Source organism: Triturus cristatus, chromosome 7 (genome assembly GCF_964204655.1).
Source record: "Triturus cristatus chromosome 7, aTriCri1.1, whole genome shotgun sequence".
NCBI classification, from domain to species: Eukaryota; Metazoa; Chordata; class Amphibia; order Caudata; family Salamandridae; genus Triturus; species Triturus cristatus.
Window position 1 is genome coordinate 56,398,639 of NC_140590.1, and position 16,115 is coordinate 56,414,753.

The 16,115-nt window shown below is 45.6% G+C and overlaps 1 pseudogene; it reads left to right on the forward strand.

Annotated features, from left to right (window-relative positions):
* Positions 1-2,787: 2,787 nt before the first annotated feature.
* On the forward strand, positions 2,788-14,587 carry LOC146808795 (uncharacterized; annotated as a pseudogene).
* Positions 14,588-16,115: the final 1,528 nt, after the last annotated feature.

Below are 16,115 nucleotides of genomic sequence, written 5' to 3' on the forward strand. Positions count from 1 at the left end.
TACAGAACTCAAGTTAGTCTAGTGATCAGGTGCATTGGACTCACCTGTAGTATCCTGAAGGTCCTGCCAGGGGAATCGTGGTCAAACCCAGTTTGGTGGACCGGTCTGCAGACATTGCTGAGGTCACGGACGGGGTAGATAGGGGACAGGGGACAAGGGTCCTGCACAAGCTGTGATTTTATGAGTGAGATGTCACAAGCAGAGTAGGTAGAACTGATGTAAGTTTTGGGTTTCCTTCTGCTTTTCCTTCAGCGGCGTAGCTAGGTGGGGTCGTCCGCCCCAGGCGGCAATATTTTGGGGACAGGGGCTGTCTAGCCCTGGACCGTGTCATGTATGTGCATGTAACTTGCATGATCGAGGTAACTATTAGCGGCGATACTACGTGTGTCTCTGACCTCTTTCAGGTGCTCGCCATCCTTTTTCTCCAGCACCCCCCCAGGGGGGCGGCAATCTGAAGGATAGCCCCGGGTGCCACAAGCTCTAGCTACGCCACTGGCTGCTCTCCAATCCTCTTCAGACCTAACAGCAAGATCAGAAATATCCATGGCAGCCACAAAACAATCTTCAGCGTCTTCCTCACCCAATTCTTGAAAACTAGTACCTTCACAACGATCCCTGTTCTGAGGGAAGCAGGAAAAAAAATCTGCCCTACCATTTCTCCCGCCAGGATTATGTGAAACATCAAATTGGTATTGAAGAAGCTTGCTAACCATTCTAGTTATCCTGGGTGTACAACACTTGCTAGGACCGGAACCCAGTATGGAAACCAGAGTGGTCTGTGACAAGTTTGAAACGTCTTCCCCACTCATAGGGGAGATATTTTTCAATGGCCCACAAACAAGCAAGCAATTCCTTCTCAATTACGGAATATTGACTCACTCCTCAACACCCTAGATGCAAAAGCAACAGTGATTTCCTTGTCCCCACAACTTTGTGTGAGAATAGCGCCTAATCCAACCTGACTGGCATCCACAGCTATACAACAGAGCAACTCAGGTTTGAATGGTGTGAGAGCATCACTGTTCTTCAAAGAGGACTTAACCACATTGAACGCACGATCACATTTTTCAGACCAATCAAACTTGACTCCCATTTTAAGCATGTTGCTAATGGGCTGAACAATGGAAGCGTAATTAGGAATAAATATTGAGTAATATTCGAATAAACCTAGCAGAGATTTGACACCAGTCTTGTCCTTGGGTGCGGAAGCATTAGAATTAGCATCAATAAGTCCCTGCCTAGGCGTAATACCTTTGTGTGATAGCAAATGATCGAGATAGTCAATCTCTTTGCAGAGGAATTTGCATTTCTCGGTCTTGAGAACAACACCATTCTTTTCGAAAACGTTGAGTACCTTTCTGAGGATGTTGTCGTGCGAGTCGTCTTTGGCATAGATCAGCACATCATCTTGAAAGACAAACACCCCTTCAACCTCTCTCAACAGGTTCTGCATAACCCTCTGGAACTCCGACATAGCGGAAACAAGCCCAAAAGGCATCCTCCGATATCGAAATGTTCCAAGAGAGGACACAAAGGCAGTGAGAGAACGGGAGTCAGGATGCAATTCGATTTGGTGATATTCGCTAGTCAGGTCTAGCTTGGAGAACACCTGAGCACCCTTAACACTGGTGAATAGATCAGTGATTCTAGGCAAAGGGTGAGAGTCCACCCAGATCTCTTTGTTGAGAGACCTGAGGTCGACACATATGCGCAACTACCCATCTTGCTTGTGGGCCGCAACCAGGGGTGACAACCATAGAGATGATTCTGTTGGTTCGATGATGCCCTTTTCCCACAAACCCTTAATTTCTTTATTAAGGTCATCTCTAATGCTAAATGGGACACCTCTGAGTTTGTGCTTGACTGGGGTGGCACCGTCCCTTACATTAATTTTGTGTTTGAACCCTGATAGTTTTCCAAGCGTATCACCAAAAACAGAAAGAAACTCGATTTTCCATTCAGTACCCTCATATTCACTGGTAACAAGCATAACCTGCTCCTTGGTGCCTGGCTTGAGTATCATACCAAACATGCCCTGGTGGAACCACCCGAGAATGTTAAGCCCCATGACGGCAACGTAAATTTCCCCTCTGATCCTTCTACCTTTGAACATCAGGACATCTTCAATGAAACCCAAAAGTTCAATTTTATGTTCCTCATAGGAGACAGGGGAACGGGCAGGAGGTAATAATTCCCTGTCACCCCATGTTTTGGTGAACAACTTTTGAGTTATCATAGTAATCCTGGCGCCAGAGTCCACTAACAGTTGGAGTTTCTTATCTCCAACCAGTATTTCAACAATGGGGTCAACACATAGAGAATGATTACCAGTTAGGGGTTCACCCATAACATTGCTAGAGGAAATATCATCTAGAACAACAGAAATGATTTCAGGCTCTGAGTCATCATCTGATTCTACAATACAAGCTGCACTTTTCTTTTGGAATTTCTTCTTGAGGCAGACTTTAGCATAGTGACCTATCTTTTTACAAAAGTTGCACATAACATTTGTAGCGGGACATTTATTACCCTTGGAGTGAGGAGGGCTACCAAATTGGAGATAAACATTTTTGGGATGGTTACATCAGATTGAAATCTAATGGCGTTGTTGCCACTGTTCTTAACAGATCAATGTTTTATTTTGTTACATACTCCAACAGCATTTACATTTTTGATGGGTTTTGCATCAAGCTCCTTAAGAGAAACTTGAGAAATTTCGATGCTTTTTGCAACCGTAAGTGTCTCATCAAGGGACGGATTCGCCATGGCAAGTAGTTTCTGCCTAATATGCTTATCCTTGCACTGACAGACAAACTGGTCTCTGATGAGTTGTTCAGTAAAGTGTTCAAAAATACATACTGAAGCCAATTTCCCAAGAACAGAAACGTAAGCATCAACGTCTTCACCATCGGTTTGCTTCCTCTTAAAAAATGTATGCCTCAGAACCATTAAACTGGGTGGTCTGTCGAAGCGTATCTTGAGTTTGCGTACAGCTGCTTGATATTCATCCAAGTCTTCATTGTCGTCAAAAGCCAACTCTGGTAAGTGCTTAAAAATTGACCTGCCCTCAAAGCCTAAAGAATAGAGTAGTAGGCACTTTTTCCTCTCAGCACAAAACCTTGAGGCTCCGGTGGCACCTAAGTAGGTTTGGAACGCATCGAACCAGATAGCCCATTTATCAGGTGGTTCTCCTGGGGTATCTAGGAAAGATGGAGGTGGAGAAATGGATTACATGGTACACATAGGTGCTGATCCGGGTCAGAAAGCACTCCGACCGAGTCGGATCCGGAGTGTTTTCTGACCGAGCCGGACCCCTATGGTCCGACCGAGCGAGTATGATGCGCACATATGTTGTCGGACTCGGTCGGACTCCCATAGAAGTCAATGGGAGCTGGTCGTACGACGCGTACATGGGCTCCCATTGACTGAATGGGTGCGTCTCGCACAAGGGCGCCCCCTACAGTGGGCACGCGTCGGTGCCATCCGCACCGTACATGCCTCTGTTGGGGGGACACATGGGTCTCCCCCTGTGTCCGAGTCGTAGGGCTGCAGGTGACAGGGGGTCCGATGCGGACACCCAAAGGCAACCACCCGGACATTTTGCGAGCCGGACACTCCGGTTCGCACAGGCTGTCCGACACGTGCATCGTACTGGCTCGGTCATGAATAGCATTCATTGCACGCCATGGTTAGCTTCCAACCGAGACGTACGGAGCAGTTCGGACCCGGAAATGACTCGGTCGGTGAATTTCACGTAGCTCGCATCGTACTTGCTCGCTCGTACAGCTGTACGAGTCAGGCGGAAAACACGCGTACGGCTCGTAGTTTTTCCGGCCGGATCGCGTTCGGTGCCCTTCCGACTCGGATCGGAATCGGCCCCATAGTAGATAAAACAAAAAAAACCTCAATGTAATAGTATTGCAGTGAAGTACAAGTAATGTAACTACAATGTCAAATTGAAAGAACAGTGTGCGAATCACTAGGATCCACGTAGAAAAGTTAATGCACAACAAAGCAATGAAGGAACAGTGAGCGAATCACTGGAATCTACATAGAAGAAACAGTCCAGAACAGAGTAAGTAGAAATTGTGCAAATCACTGTGATCCACACATTGGTCAACTTATGTGCAAAATATAGCCTAAAGTGTGTGAATCACTGAAATCCATAACAGGCAGTAAAAGGCAGAAAAATGCTGATGAACAAATTGAGATTGAGTGCGGCTAGAATATTGAAGAAGACGCTGTATTGAAAAGGATCCGTGGAGTAAACACAGCGTTGCCGTAGAAACAGGGTCAAGCAGGAGGCACGCTAAACAATGAGCATGGACATCATGGCAGCGCACTAGCAGGGCTGATAGAAGTGACATGGGACCTCACTAAACAATGCGGGTGATTCCCTTGGTAACGCACTGTAAAGATTGAAGGACGTGACGTGGGAGCGTGCACAAACACAAGAGTTCTTTAGCGCGAGCGTGCACGCCCGAATGCACTTGTACAAGCGCGTGCATGTCCTCGCGCAGGGCGCGCATGCGGAAACAGCCGTAGTTAGCAGGGAGAGAAATAAAAGGTTAAAAATTGACCCACCGGTAAGTTGACAACAGCGGGACTAGGAACCATAAATAGTGTCTTTAGGCAAGCACGGAGGCTAGGTGAATGGGAAGAGCTGTAGGTCCACACAGGGTCAGAGTGATAACCACTGCTCTTTTAAAAGAACATCCAGACGAGTAGAGAGGACGAAGGCAGGTGATGAGACATCCAGCAGTTGAGAAGTGGCACACCATTTGAGACCAAGTTAAGGAAGACCAGGGAAATTGAAAGGCTTGAAAGTGAAAGACTAACACTGTGGGTGTAGTCAAATCGTCATCAGAAATCTGTAGTAATTAATTCTGAGGTGGTCTGATTGAAGATTGAATTTATTGAAGGAGAGACTACACAGCTGAAGGCTGCCAAGTAAAGCCAAGCAGCAGCCAGTAACAGTTACAGAGTTACACCTTTGAACAGTAACATTCTCAGCATGCACCAGACACAGTGATATCATGGCATCAGCAGAGCAGCATCATAGAATACAACATACCTTAGCGTTGCTCTCATTGCTCTCATAAGGGATGTGGCCTATACTAACGCAAATAGGAACACTGAGACCACCAATGGGTGGAAGGACCCGCCACCCGCACTTTACCACACCACGACTTGGCACACAGTGGGAGAAACATGCAGGTACGCAATATGGAGATGCGTGGGGTGGGCCCTAGACTGTGCACCGCCCGTGTTCTGACACTTGGTTAACTATTCTTTGGGACAATGTATTTTTCCCATTGAGAGGAAAAATGCCATTATGAAATCCATTTTTATAAAACCCACCCTTGACCCACAACATCAACACGTTTTGGCCAATTTTCTTTCTAACATTCCTTGGCAAACCTTTGGAAAACTATCGTGGTCAAAGACAATAATCGTTTGGATGCTTTCAGGCCAGATTCTGGCCAGGACACAATACAGATCTGGTGATCGTATTGGGTTTGGAAACCTGTGACACCTGGTGGATAATAAGGGTGTTGGGGCACTGATACTTTTGAACCTGTCGGCAGCCTTCAATATCATGAAACATTCATCCTGAAAAACCTTAGATGAAATGGGGTTGGTGGCCAGCTCAACAAATGGATTATTACCTGACCGTCAGCAGATCATTAAGTTACCACCTGCTCATTTCACACCGAAGCAATTGAACTGTTGTGTTCTTCAGGGGTCAGTCTTGTCCCCACTACTTTTGAAACCACTCTCCAACAAAACCTTTAAGTCAGTTTCTATATGTACGAGGATGACACTCAAATCATATTGAGCCTGTCTAATCAGAGTGAAGATGCACAAGGTGGAAAGACTTTGACCAACTTCCTTACTTAACATGCTAGTGAATGTCTTCTAACCTCCTAAAGAGAAGCCCTAGCAAAATGGAAGCACTGCTGACACTCAAAGCATCTCCTTCCTGGCCTGCGGGCCTGAATTTTGCCAACCTCCTCATCCTTAACTAAGATCTTATGCAATCTGAGCATCCACCTCGACACTAATCTATCACTTGAAACACAGCAGAAAAAAATATTCTGTATTTGCTCTGGGCAAACTCAAGCACTTAAATAATCGTTTACCTCTCCTTGACAACAGTAGCTAACGTCTTGATTCAAGGTAGGGAGGATTACACTAAGGCCATTTCTATGGCCACACATGAAAAGATCCTCTACCGACTTCAACTCATGCTAAATGCCATGTCTTCTCTTATATTTAGAATCTCAAAACATGACAGGACATCACAATTCCTGAGAAACAAGCACTGCCTACCCATTTGACCTAGAGTTGCCTGCAAAGCCTGTAGGATCATTCATAACATCTTGCATCACCACCACCCAAATATTTACTTTATCAGCCAGATACAACCTTTTGTTATACCAATCAGTTCTTACTAACTATGCCAGGAACTATAACGGTTACGTATGAGTTTCAGATTACTTCGATTGTTGCTGCCAAACTGTGGAACTCTCTCCCAGCTGCTACTCACTCAGAATCTATTTTAATTAGATTAAGGGAAGCCATCCAAATCTAGCCTTTTGACCACTAACGTCTATTTTTCTTTTTTTAAGCTAGTTATTACCCCCTTTAACACCAAGAAGGTTCGAGTAAGTGCAGTGTACAAACAAATACAGCACAATATATATCTGTTTCATATCCAGACCTGGGAATATTGAAAGTGAGAAATGAAGGTAGAACTGAAGACCGGTGCACAGACAGAATATCGAGTTTTAAATGTCGACATACACAAATATTGAATCGGAAATATTGTGATGCAGAATTATCAACAGCAAGAATATCGTGGTCAAGAATATTGACTTGGAGGTAAGAAATATCGTTTTTGAAATTATCGAAGTTATTAATGTCGTCTGCAAAAATATAGTTGTTTAAAATATCGATGTTTTAATTAGTGTTATGTATTTTAATATGTATTTGAAAAGTAAGTGAACTATTTGTTTGTATAAGCATTGCTTTTGTTTTTTGATATGTGTTACATTTTTAGCAGTTATAAATTTTATTTTAATCAAATTTTGCATTTTTTATTTCTGTAGTGGGTTGTGGGTTTATAGAGGAATGGGGGGGAAGTAATGTAATTATAATAAAATGTATTTATACTTTTTATTTATTAATATTTATTTAATTAACATTTTTCAGTGTTAATTGAGGGAATTAATTTATTATTAATTATTTATTAATTGGTTGTTAATTATTAATAATTAATTAATTGGTAATTATGTTAATTGTGTCATTCTTTAGGAGCGGGTTGTGGATTATAGGGGAATAGGGTGGGAAGTAATTTAATTATAATAAATGTATTAATATTTGTATTTATTAATACTTATTTAATTTATATTTTATAGTGTTAACTGTGGGAATTAATTTATTGTTAATTATTTATTAATTGCGTGTTAATTATTATTATTAATTGTGTTAATTTTTTAGGAGTGTGTGGTGGGTTTTATAGGGGAATAGGGTGGAACGTAATTTACTTATAATTAATTAATATGTATTTGTTAATGAATGCTAATTAATTAATTAAGCTTTAAATATGTCAATTGTTGATCATTATCATTAATTCATCAATTCATAAATATTTATGGTAATTGTTTATTTTTATTTTGTGTGTCGGTTCTGGTTTTATAGGAGTAACCTTTAGGGAGTAAATTAATTTTTTAGCAGTTTTAATTTGTTTTTTAATTAATTATATTTCTTTAATTGATAGTTAATTATGTTAACTATGGAGGTATAATTGTTTTTAAATTTAGATGTGTGTTGTGAATTGTGTGTTGTTTAGGGTAGGCAATAAACATTTATGTAATAATTAATGTTTTTGATTATAAATAATTTGTACTAAAAGTAGTTATTTGTTTTTAATTAATTTTTTAATTTAAAAACAAATCTTCCTAGCTATTTGTTAGATCGTTCTAACATTATAATTTTTTTATCTTTTGTAAATTTTTTATATTTTTATGTTTTATATTTTTGTTTTTTAAAATCTTTTGTGTTGTATTTGACATGTTGTTTGTTTTTAATTTTGAACTGACTCCAATGGAAATATTAATTTTTAGCCCTCTGCTATCCAACACTTTACCTACTGTTGCACTCACTGGAGTGGCAATAGTAATTTTGACCCCTCCGCTATCCAACACTTTCCCTACTGTTGCACTCACTGGTGTGGGAATAGTAATTTTTACTCCGCTATCCAACACTTTCCCTACTGTTGCACTCACTTGAGTGGGAATAGTAATTTTTACTTTTCCGCTATCCAACACTTTCCCTACTGTTGCATTCACTGGAGTGGGAATTTTTAATTTTTACCCCTCCGCTATCCTACACTTTCACTACTGTTGCACTCACGGGAATGGGAATCGTTATTTTTACCCCGCCGCTATCCAACACTTTCCCTACTGTTGCACTCAATGGAGTGCAAAATTGAAGTTTAAAGACCGATAAATATTTTAATGTTTTAATATATAATATCATGTTATTTTTTGTATATTTATAACATTTTAAAATAAATTAAAATTAATAGTTTATTATTTGTTTTAAAGTAAATATATAGCACATTTTACATATGTATGTTTATTTTTTTTTTAAATTACATTTATTTCTTATATTTGTTAAAATGCATGTTAAATCAAAATAATTTTTTGAAAGCACATTTTATTATTTAATATATTTAACATTATTTTTACATATATAAAAAAAACGATATTTTGTAAATCGATTTTTTTTTTAATGATATTTATGAATCGATATTTGTGTATGGGGATATTTCGGGTGTCGATATTCTATCAGTGAACCCTGAAGACTAAGTAAGCTAAGTAGATCAATAAAGCGGGAATCTGAAAGACTTGATATTTCACTGTTCAATATGCGCCATCAGTTTAACCCAGGTCAGAAGCCTTACACAGTAAGTTATGTACTGCACATTGTCAATCATTCATGTCTAGTACAAGCATTCAGATTGCCTTTTAGCATTGCACAAATGATCAGTTAATTCTTCATACCAACAAAGCAGATCTTTGGTGGACGGAGATGGTTATGTGCAGTCTGAAAATCAGGGTGCAACAAACTATGGGCTGCATTTTGTGCACAGGTGTACTGGGAATTGGGGGGCATCTGCATCATTTTGTAGACAGGAAAGTTATTGTATAAAATATTCTTTGAACAACAGAAGTAATCAAAGGCAAACCTGGGGCCCCCTTCCCTGGGGATCACAGTGCCTGACCAAGACTGTGGGGGCCAAGGTAGGAAGGGCCTTCCTCTGGGCCTCGCACTCATTGTCCAGTGCTGTAAGGCCAAGGTGTGGCTCTCCCTTGAGCTTTGCAGTTCTTGACTATGTCTATGAGGCCCATGGGAAGGAAGGCCATCTCCAGGGGGTCACACCCATGGCACAGCATTCCAAGGCCGGAGTCATGACTGGTATGCCTTGACGATAAGAACCAAATCCCTAGACCCTAACTAACTGTGAAAAGTGAAACACAGACTCCACCTTCACCCTCCACCCCATATCCCAAGGGCTCCCACCCCAGTATAGCAGCCAGCTTACCACTATCCTTCGCAACACCCCAGCACGCTTGTGGTTTCACCAAGAAATTGATTAAACAGGAGGTACCAAAACTCACTGAATTCATTTTGGGGTTTCATCCCATTACACCCTATGCTAAATCAAGCCAATAAGTTCTTTAACAGGTACAGATTGTGGATAGAGGGAAAGTTGGGCCTTGAAACAAGCTGTCCTGTGTTGCAGTCCTGGTTCTTCTATGTGACCAAATTGTTTGATCTTGGGCATATTATTTTCTCGTTTGGCTCTTTTCTCCTTATCTGCCACTATCTCATAGGTTGGCCAGTCTTTATATCAATGTCATAAGTCCTCCCTCCCAGTTTCTGTGTTAGAAACGCTGACCCTTGGCAGCGCTCCACAGGGGTTGTTCCCTGTCTCCGTGCTGGGACGTGCCGCTGGGCTGGCTGCCCCAGGGTTCCCTGCTGGCCTGTTTGTTTTACGTCCCCTATGGATTCAACTGCTGGCCAGCATCACTTGCTCCTGCTGCACTGCTGATGGCAATGCCCCTGACATGGACCCATGCAGTGAGCCCCAGGGGAGCCCCCCACCCCTCTCCAAGGCCTTAGACCATAGTTTGGAGGGTGTGAGCCCAGGAAAGCCCAGACCGTCATGATCCAAAGCCACAAGGCCCACCATGTGTGTGTCACATACTTATCAATTTGAACAATGTACTATTTTATATTGGTTGAAACAAAAAATAATGTTGACAATCTTTTGGCCCCCTTGAGGTTGTGATGGGGTCATCATCAGGATTAGCTGTTTCATGACAGGACTGTAGGTCCAGAAGCATGTAGTCAGTCTCTAGATCAAGGGCTGTTGGAGTTACTTCAACATTATTAGAGATATAAAGTAGTTGAGTAGTTGTGCACCTCAAAGAGATGGAAATGGAGTTGTACCTAATCAGTCGAGAGGCATCTTAAACAAGTCCTCAAGAGTGGGACCGCACAAAATGCAGTCAGAGAGCTGAAATCATAGATGCAAAAAATAAATTATTCTTCTATTGGAAAAATGTAAGTTGGATAAACGGGCATGCGTGTAGTGTACATTTACAAACGATTATGGTCCACCCATCTTGACTCAAAACCTCAGCAAAGGCCTGGATAACCCTCCTCAATTTCTTCAGTTTCTTGCAATCACGTTGTAGGACTGATGTGCGTGATGGCTGAGGACGCATTCTGGGGATATGAAAGAAACTGAGGGCCTGATTCACAAAGGGACTTACGACTCGTAAAATTACGAGTGAGTGGCCTCCGAACTCGAGGCAGAATCTTAGCACTGCTGTGCACAGTGTGGCGATTCCGTCCTGAGTGCAGAGACTCTGCTGGAGTACAGAGACTCTGCCCCTAGTGCAGAGACTCCGCCCTGAGTGGAGCGACTCTGCCCCAAGTGCAGAGACTCAGCCCTGAGTGCAAAGACTCCGTCCCGAGTGCAGAGACTCCGCCCGAGTGCAGAGACTCAGCCCCAAGTGCAGAGACTCCGTCCCGAGTGCAGAGACTCCACCCGAGTGCAGAGACTCAGCCCCAAGTGCAGAGACTCCACCCCGAGTGCAGAGACTCTGCCCCAAGTGCAGAGACTCCGTCCCGAGTGGAGAGACTCCACCCGAGTGCAGAGACTCTGCCCCTAGTGCAAAGACTCTGCCCCTAGTGCAGAGACTCCGCCCTGAGTGGAGCGACTCTGCCCCAAGTGCAAAGACTCAGCCCTGAGTGCAAAGACTCCGTCCCGAGTGCAGAGACTCCGCCCGAGTGCAGAGACTCAGCCCCAAGTGCAGAGACTCCGTCCCGAGTGCAGAGACTCCACCCGAGTGCAGAGACTCTGCCCCTAGTGCAAAGACAACGCCCCTAGTGCAGAGACTCTGCCCTGAGTGGAGCGACTCTGCCCCAAGTGCAGAGACTCAGCCCTGAGTGCAAAGACTCCGTCCCGAGTGCAGAGACTCCGCCCGAGTGCAGAGACTCAGCCCCAAGTGCAGAGACTCCGTCCCGAGTGCAGAGACTCCACCCGAGTGCAGAGACTCCGCCCTGAGTGGAGCGACTCTGCCCCAAGTGCAAAGACTCAGCCCTGAGTGCAAAGACTCCGTCCCGAGTGCAGAGACTCCGCCCGAGTGCAGAGACTCAGCCCCAAGTGCAGAGACTCCGTCCCGAGTGCAGAGACTCCACCCGAGTGCAGAGACTCTGCCCCTAGTGCAAAGACAACGCCCCTAGTGCAGAGACTCTGCCCTGAGTGGAGCGACTCTGCCCCAAGTGCAGAGACTCAGCCCTGAGTGCAAAGACTCCGTCCCGAGTGCAGAGACTCCGCCCGAGTGCAGAGACTCAGCCCCAAGTGCAGAGACTCCGTCCCGAGTGCAGAGACTCCACCCGAGTGCAGAGACTCTGCCCCTAGTGCAAAGACTCTGCCCCTAGTGCAGAGACTCCGCCCTGAGTGGAGCGACTCTGCCCCAAGTGCAGAGACTCAGCCCTGAGTGCAAAGACTCCGTCCCGAGTGCAGAGACTCCGCCCGAGTGCAGAGACTCAGCCCCAAGTGCAGAGACTCCGTCCCGAGTGCAGAGACTCCACCCGAGTGCAGAGACTCTGCCCCTAGTGCCAAGACTACGCCCCTAGTGCAGAGACTCCGCCCTGAGTGGAGCGACTCTGCCCCAAGTGCAGAGACTCAGCCCTGAGTGCAAAGACTCCGTCCCGAGTGCAGAGACTCCGCCCGAGTGCAGAGACTCAGCCCCAAGTGCAGAGACTCCGTCCCGAGTGCAGAGACTCCACCCGAGTGCAGAGACTCTGCCCCTAGTGCCAAGACTACGCCCCTAGTGCAGAGACTCCGCCCTGAGTGGAGCGACTCTGCCCCAAGTGCAGAGACTCAGCCCTGAGTGCAAAGACTCCGTCCCGAGTGCAGAGACTCCGCCCGAGTGCAGAGACTCAGCCCCAAGTGCAGAGACTCCGTCCCGAGTGCAGAGACTCCACCCGAGTGCAGAGACTCTGCCCCTAGTGCCAAGACTACGCCCCTAGTGCAGAGACTCCGCCCTGAGTGGAGCGACTCTGCCCCAAGTGCAGAGACTCAGCCCTGAGTGCAAAGACTCCGTCCCGAGTGCAGAGACTCCGCCCGAGTGCAGAGACTCAGCCCCAAGTGCAGAGACTCCGTCCCGAGTGCAGAGACTCCACCCGAGTGCAGAGACTCTGCCCCTAGTGCCAAGACTACGCCCCTAGTGCAGAGACTCCGCCCTGAGTGGAGCGACTCTGCCCCAAGTGCAGAGACTCAGCCCTGAGTGCAAAGACTCCGTCCTGAGTGCAGAGACTCCGCCCGAGTGCAGAGACTCAGCCCCAAGTGCAGTAACTCCGTCCCGAGTGCAGAGACTCCGTCCCAAGTGCAGAGACTCCACCCGAGTGCAGAGACTCAGCCCCGAGTGCAGAGACTCCGTTCCGAGTGCAGAGACTCCTCCCCGAGTTGAGAGATTCAGTTCCAAGTGTAGAGACTCCGCCCCAAGTGCAGAGACTCCGTCCCGAGTGCAGAGACTCAGCCCTGAGTGCAAAGACTCCGTCCCGAGTGCAAAGACTCCGTCCCGAGTGCAGAGACTCCGCCCGAGTGCAGAGACTCAGCCCCAAGTGCAGAGACTCCACCCCGAGTGCAGAGACTCCCTCCAGAGTGCAGAGACTCTGCCCCAAGTGCAGAGACTCCGTCCTCAGTGCAGAGACTCAGCCCCAAGTGCAGAGACTCCGTCCCGAGTGGAGAGACTCCATCCTGAGTACAGAGACTCCGTCCCGAGTGCAGAGACTCCACCCCGAGTGCAGAGACTCCACCCTGAGTGCAGAGACTCCACCCTGAGTGCAGAGACTCCGCCCCAAGTGCAGAGACTCTGCCTGAGTGCAGAGACTCCGCACTCGTAATTTTACGAGCCGTGAGTCCCTTTGTGAATCAGTCCCTGACTATCTAATGGACTATACCATACGAACAGAAGGGGTATGGCACAAGGGTATATTGAGTTTGGGATTTAATTATTGCACTACAGGACTATCACAGCAAAAATATCGACCACCAAAATATCAACAAAGTAAGTATATAAATGGGTAAGTATTGGTTTACCGCACTTGTATACCTTGAAGATAAATCATCTTCAAGGTATATAGCAGTGGAGTGAAGATTAGTAAACCTGGCCTTATGAATATATTGTCATGACTCATGGGAAGCAGGTGAGGCTTCGATAAACCGTGTTCAGGATCAACCTGCAGCAGCGGCTCAAACCTTGAGTCAGATTTATGAAGCCACGCAAGGCCGCTTGGGTGCCCCTCAGTGACTCCATAAATCTGGAGTAGATCGACACAGTGCACATCGATGCGTTGCCTCACTCTGCCCAGGGAAGGCATTCCGTGGGCGTTGTGGTGGGTGTTCCAATGCAACTCTCATGGTTTTTGAAGCATTCCCAGAGTTACCAGAACTGGTAAACCTGGGAATACCGCAAAAAAGATACGCCTTCCCTAGAGAGGTATAACGAGCAAAAACATCTTTATTTCTCATTGTTACTTTATGCCTCTCAGGATTGTTCCGCTTCCTGCACAAAACGAATCATGCATGAGATTCAGGCGCCCGTGCACCATGGTGGAAGGGTGCCTGTGCTGGCGTTCGGCTGCCAAAAGAGTGCGAGAGCAGAGGAAAAGGCATGAATGCGCTGTAGTGCCTTAAATACAGCGCATTCCTGCCCTTTCCCAGTAATGCAGCGCAGCAAGGTGACTTGCTGCGCTGCGCTGCGCTGCATGACTATCTTATAGATAGACCCCACTGTTCCACTCAAATGTGTTTTTTCATTTTTTCGCTGCAATATTCTTGTAGCACAAAGTTTCTGTAGTAGAAATTCTCAGCAAAACCCCTCGGTCAGCAGTGAAAGCTTGTTTGGTCACGCCTGAATTACAGCAGCAGCGAGTACAGCTGGTGGCCGCAGCACTTGCAGGAATGGCACAGACGTCTGAAGCACAGCTGCATTGATAGAGAGGCCTTTCATGCACTGTCAATGGTGCACGACTTGTTTCCGAATCTCATGAGCGCTCAGCTTCAAACCCGGAGGGCCCATTCGCCTTTCATCCTTCGGAGGCCAATGAAATCGGAACAGTTCTGTCGGGCAATAAAACACATCTGTTACCAGCACAAAAACACTTGGTGGCGAAGGTGCCATTGCAAATAGCCCTAGGATAGCTGAGCGAGGACTCGGGCCAAAGTTCAGCGCTGAGATAAAAGTGTTTACCCTGCGGAGGCCTCGAGCGCCAGGCATTCCTCAGCAACCTGCCGCAGCAGAAGGCGCTACACACCCACCTTCAATGCTCGGCTCACGTGGCTGTGTCATTTGCAAGAGTCTCAGCCCGCTCTGGTCGAGTTGCCAACAGCTCTCTAGATGCTGAAGTCTACAGGCTCATACTGTGGAGGCGACAGGGAGTGACCACAGGTCCAGAAGGCAACGTTTTGTAGGCTTAAAATGCAAAAAATGTCCAACGGTTTGAGGGGGACGGACTGCTCCTTCAGGAAACACATTTCTATGCTGGAACCACCCGACCCTAATGAAAAGGGAAACTTCCCCTACACAGTGCTTTAAATGGGAAAAAATAAGTGCAGGTACTCATTAAAATTAGCTAGAGGTGTAGTGAGTGGGCGGGGCCAGGGGCGGGGCTAAGGGCAAGACAAAATGATACTTAACAACTTCTATAATAGTTGCAGCACACAACAAAACACATAATTGTGTGTATATAAACAAAGCAGGTTCACTCATTACACAAAATGAAAGAGAAATGCGATATGTTAAAATTTCCTTTTTTTGCAATAATTGCACCTTCTTAATGCCATACTGTTAAATGCTGTTGTTTGGCACAATACTATATATTTATTGGGCATGTGAGTAGGAAGAAACTGAAAATACCCCCACTTCGAACCAAAGCTCTTATGGCACCAAGCAAATGAAGCAAATCATTATGACCCTCCCCAGAAGATATCTCTTGTCTCTTCCATCGATCTATCCATTCATCCTTTCATCCTACCATTTACCTGCTGATGTCCATCATTTACTCTTTACATTCTGTTGTCTACTCAGTTTTTCATCCATCATTCAGTTTTTCACCATTCCGTCTGTCCAACCTTCATATCCAAATCTATCCATCCATCTTTAGCCCTATCCATTCATCATTTCACTCAGACATCTCTTTAGCCACACTTTCGCTCATCCATCAATCCTTTTTCTCATCTATCCATCAACCCTTTCACTCCTTTATACCATCCACCCTTTCATTCCATCCACCCTTTCACTCAATCCCTCCTTTCACTCATCCATCATCCACCTTTTCATCCATCACCCCTCCCTTTCATTCATCCATCCAATCTTTCACTTATCCACCCATATCCGCCCTTTTATCCAATCATCCACCCTCTTTCACCCATCCATCCATTCACTCACTCATCCATCCATCCACTCATCCATCCATTCATACATCCACCCTTGCTTACTCACTCACCCACTAACCCTCTCTAC